This window comes from Rhamphochromis sp. 'chilingali' (genome assembly GCF_963969265.1).
Source record: "Rhamphochromis sp. 'chilingali' genome assembly, chromosome: 20".
Taxonomy (NCBI): domain Eukaryota; kingdom Metazoa; phylum Chordata; class Actinopteri; order Cichliformes; family Cichlidae; genus Rhamphochromis; species Rhamphochromis sp. 'chilingali'.
The window spans coordinates 17,389,360-17,394,747 of record NC_137947.1 but is presented as its reverse complement, the minus strand read 5'-3'; the positions used below and the strand labels follow the sequence as shown (position 1 = coordinate 17,394,747).

The window sequence follows — 5,388 nt, the reverse complement described above, 5'->3', positions numbered from 1 at the left end:
TGCTTAGAAAACGCATGCTGGAGAGATATGTTAGCGATGAGGAGCAACATCCTGTTATTTATGGATCTACAGGCTCTTGTGTGGATTTGATCTTGCTTATTTGGTTTCTTGTTCACAGCAATTCATCTTCTCTGTAATTTTCAATTTCTGTTTAGTGATTCTGCAAGGTGAAAACCTTAAAATATAACGTACTGAAGTGCTCACACAATCCTGACCTATTTATGCGTGGAGACTTGATAGGCTGTCAGGCCCCAAGTGGGAAGGGACCCCTAGACGAGGCGAGCCATTCTTTGACTGCCAGCCTGATATTTGTGGATAATAAAAGGAATAAACCAGACAATCGGGTTGAATATTTCATTTGTTATCCGTATTCCTTATGGGAAAATGATACAGAAATGTAAAAACGGCAATTTCCCCCCCAGCTCCTGCTGGGATTGTGCCAGAGCGGTAGGGTTGTTTTCATGTCTGAAGATAAAGTGCATCTTTACCAACCTATTCTCTCTGGTATAAATCTAACAGGCAGCTTATATATTACCTGATCCAAAGCAGGATCGTTCATTATAAACAGAATAATATGTTATTGTAATATGTTATTATTTCCATTTTTTTCCCTCTGCTCAATTCCTGTCTGTCAACATGTCTCTTTTCCTCTCTGTAACTGTCCCTTTCTTTGTTCCTCTTGCCCTCATGTCCTATTCTTGTGCTCCAGAGGACATTATTCAGTCTCTGTGACTTCGGGGTCAGCAGGATAACTTGTGATGACATTATAATGACCTTCACTTTTTGCTCCTTCTGGTGAGAGACCCCTCGAGTTATCTCTCCCTCTGCTGAGAGGTGATACTTATCTGAATGAATAGTGCCTGCGAAGTAATAACCACCATGCATTGTAGCCACTCGGCTACTTTACAAATGGGTGAAATTAAACGCAGTGGGGTAAACGTACTGTGCTCAGCAGGCTTTGGTCCTTAAGTTTGGAATATAGTATTGAATGTCACATTGAATGACTCCTTAAACTAAAGGAGTCACTTCAAAGGGCATGACTCCCCAGTTCAACATAAATTAATTAGGGAATAGGCAAACGTTGAACTTAATTCAACAGTGAGTGGTTTTCCAGCACCTTTATCAAATTGTGTAATCAGTTTGGAGTGATCTTTTAAAGTTCAATTACATAATGTTGTAAATGAAACATCTTGTCTTTCTAAAAATGTGAACTTTTGATTAAGTTCAAAGTATCTACACGGCAAGGCCGAACACAGCCTGTAATGGTCTAAATGGTAAACTATTTGCGCAGGCCTGTGGTGCCAAGAAAAAAGCCTGTTCTGCTGTGTTTTTATGCCAGATCAGCACTCTGTCCCACAGTGCCCCGTCCCATCTGTCAGTGAACCCTTTAGTGGCAAGGACCATGGGGGTGGCAGGGGCTGAAAGCAGGGCAATTGGGATCAGTCTGTGTCCCACAACCATTATCAGTTTTGCCCTGACAACACATCTACTTTTCACTTTCACCCCAGAAATGGGGGAGGCAGGCTGGGCTTTTCACAGAGGCAGTGGCAAGAGCAGGAGATGATGGACATGAAAATGAGCTTCTTTCCCCCCTTCACTGAGTGAATGGGAGAAAATGTGGTGTCATATCTTGTCAGAGCTTGGCTCTTGGCCAGGAGAATATTCTGGCTGAAATACGTCCACCCACTTTTCTGCTTCTGATTTGAGAGCTGAACGAGTTGAACAGGCAGGGAGCGTTACCCTACACGGCAACATGCCGAAAGTTGCAGCAACTATCAGAAGTCAGCAAAAACTTACACAGATGCAGATGTCTCCATGGTAACATATGCTGAAAACTGCAACGATGACACTCAGTTTTCATTCGTCAAACCCTGAAAAAATATTTTATATTTTATTTATATTCATTTTTACCCTGAAATAAATGTATGCATTTTTGAAAGATCTGTCAAATAGGCAGAGCGCTGTGTCTACTTTCCTATAAGGGTAAAGAGTTTAACATACATATTTTGAAATATTATTCCTTTACACCATAGAGGGGAAATCATCATGTGCATCATGCATCTACTTTAGGAGTTGTTGCAAAGCAGAAATGTTGGTATATGGCAGAGATACGATGGGAAGAATAAAGTAGAAGCAACTATAGCAATGTGGCATTTACTGTACAAAGCCAAGAAGAAAAAAATCACAGCGATTACTTTACCTTAGGTGTAATTTTCTGACCTATTATGACTAGTAAGACTGATAAGCCAAGAAGCAAACATGGGTGGCTGTATCATAGTTTTCTAAAAGGATCAGTGAAAGAAAATCTTGGAGATTTCTGCATACAGGCTCTCTGTTTTAGGTTCCTAAAAAGTCAGTCTAATCTAAGAGCAGTCATAGTTAAAAGTGAATGTTTTTTAAATGAGTCTGGATCTACTTAGAACCCACTGATTTATTTAAAAATGTGATTCTGTTAAACTGTCAAATTGCCTTTTTCAGCCACAGATGTACAAATCAGACTCGACTGTGTGCCATAGAATCAGTCCTATCTCCTGCAGGGGGCTGATTCAAGTCAAAAGAACAGTAAACATCTGCAAGGCAGTAACAGATGTAATCCGGCGCACCTGATAAAGTAACCATTTAGGCTTTTAAACACGGTATTATTTCTGCATTAGTTTAATTTTACTGCAATAATTTTAAAAGAGAGTGCTGGAAAGTGCTCGGATTAGCCGTGATAATCACAGCTTTACAGCCCAGTAAAATCACAGCATCTGATTTTGTATAGCCTATTTTATTAATTTCTTCACTGAAAGCCTGATTTCATGACTACTGCTGTGAACACAAATTCAGAAAAAATGAAAGCACAGGCATTTTAACATAAACACCACAGATGAGGCTGTTTTGCATTGTGACTCTGCTGAAATTATTCTTCGTGCGGGCAGAGGTGTGGGCGAGGGACCGCTCTTCTGATCATTGATGACCGTCAGCCAGCCCAGGCCTCTGGTGATATGTGGGCTCTCCAAGCTCCGATAGCCTCACCGTACCGCACCCTGGGGTGCAACAAATATCAGCATTGTAATTTCACGCCTGTGATTATTATCGCGAGCTCTATCTCTGACTGGGAATCCTCCACCCATCCTCTTTAGTCCTCCCAGCTGAGATACTGTTTAACAGCCTCTCCTCTGGACCAGCGTACTCTGCACACAAACACACAAATGCATACACTAATGCGTGTACACACAAATGCACAAACTCACACAATATTTTAATGTGTGCCCTCCGTGGGCCCATTTTAGGCTTTTCCATTTCTTCTTCTCCCATCTTCTGTTAATTCACCACCATCTGCCTCAGCATCTGCTTGAGGACCCAGAAAAAAGTGTCAGCCATGGAGGAGAAACTCTGTTTTTTCCTCTCGCCTGCCTTTTTTTTTTTAAACGTTTTGTTTTATTCCTCACTCTTTTGCCCATTTAAATGCCACTGGCACATCCTTTTCAGTCTTTGTCTGGCCTTGGGCTCCACCCCCTCTCCTAACTGGCCTTGATTTAACATAATCTCCAAAATACTCGGTCCCTCCCACTCAGCTCTGTTCAAACCAGTTTTTTACTGTTTTATATTGCATGTATTTTTCATATTTTTGATTACAATTGTTTTTTTTTTAATTACATCTACTTAATTAATTAATTTTCCAGTTCAGGCTGTGTCCTTTCAGTTTAATTTTTGGTTTTATATTATTGCATGGATGTGTTTGTTTGTGGTAAAATGTAAGGCTTTCTGAATAAGTAAAATAAAAAGACTTATAGTAATGTAGACACTGCTGTTGCCTTAAAGATATCCACCAAACACATCTGGTCTATTTATTTTTGTTAGTTTTGCAAGCATACAATATCTTTTCCATTTTTATTTCTTAATTATAGATAACTAAAATGCTTTTTTTGCTCTTTACTTTTTAGTTCTGTTTGTTAACTCTGTGCTTACACACACTACTTTCATTTCATCTCCTATGAAATAGTAGAAAGTAAACGTCATGCCTAAAAACCCCATTAACATCCAGCAAGAAGGAGATTTTTTTTACAAATAAAAATCTCTGCTAATTTCATTGTCAGAAAGCCATTGAAACCTAATCAAACTAAAACTATTATAATATTACAGAAACGCTACCGCAGGTACAAGTTGACAGATACCAGGTTTTATGATGAGGATTAAAGGAATTTGCTACATGCTCCTTACCGTCAGTGCCCCACCATTAATCCATCGATCCCTGCTCTATATTTAACTGCTTCCACGGTCCTCTCCTTTCAAGTCTTTTCTTTTGGCCTCCTGCTTGCTGTCCTATCTTCCTTCTCCCCTTTGAGGTTTTAAGCAACAATAGGACTGTCCACTCCACAGCCGGCCTGAGCCCCAGGATCCGTCCCCGCCAGAGGAGATTACAAGCATTCTTTCGCCATGCCAAAGTTGTCAAGGAGACTTGAGATGTCGGAAGATTCCCGAGGATGCCTTTTCCAACATGTTTGTGCTTTTTAGTATTTCCCTCTGGTTTTGATCATGTAGTAAATCATGTGTCATGCCGTCAAATCTCGCTGTAGCACATTACAATAATATATGAACACTAAGCACTTGGCTAGAAGAGACTGAAAAACTGGTAGATTGCCATAGAATGAAAAAAAGAAGAAAATATTGAAGTAAGTCTTGAATTTTTTAATATTTGTCACCCAAGGTTAGCTGTTTATTCCCTGCAACAACAAAAAAAGGCATCAATTTTATCGCTTTCTTTGTCTATATTGCTTCGTTTGATCATTGTATTTCAATTATTATAGCAACTTGATATTGAAAACAATAGGAACACACACCCACACAGCCACCCTTTCTTTGTCTGCCCCCTCTTATTTTGGCTCCTATTGCATTCAGTATCCTCCTGATGTGTTTACATCTTGAGAATGACATGCATCCTCTCATGATCTCAGGCCCACTGGGAAAGGCAGTGTTTATTTAGCAGCTCTTACAGACCCTTATACTTACACTTGAGGCCCTGCCGCAGGCACGGGGTATTGAAGTCATTTAATTAAATACAGGGCTGGACGTCCCCTGCTCTCTGCCTCCCCTCAGGCCAACATGCATTGGGCAGCTTTGTGCAATATGTTAAAACATATGGGGAACGCTTGGGTCTCATGTGATATTTGACACTGCAGCCGCTTCAGATAATTATGATTATGATACAGTTTCCTCTTCATCATCATATTATATTGTTCTGTCCGTGGGCAATGATGTCTTCCTCCCGCCTTCCCTCTCTCTCTCATTTCCCCGTTCTCTGTGGGGAGCTTTTGTCTGATAAGTTGTCACATTAAGTGCTAACTTTTGGGTGATCGCTGGGCTTTTCTTTCTATCTCTTTATGGCCAGACCCTCTAATAGCT

At 40.4% G+C, this 5,388-nt stretch overlaps 1 long non-coding RNA gene across 1 annotated transcript; it reads right to left on the bottom strand.

The window, feature by feature from the left end:
- Positions 1 to 2,773: 2,773 nt before the first annotated feature.
- On the bottom strand, positions 2,774 to 4,317 carry LOC308388319. The gene is made up of 3 exons (XR_013970081.1): positions 4,207 to 4,317; positions 3,237 to 3,333; positions 2,774 to 3,029 (listed from the first exon to the last, which is right to left on the bottom strand). It is a non-coding gene; the product is annotated as an uncharacterized lncRNA (long non-coding RNA).
- Between the last annotated feature and the right edge of the window lie 1,071 nt (positions 4,318 to 5,388).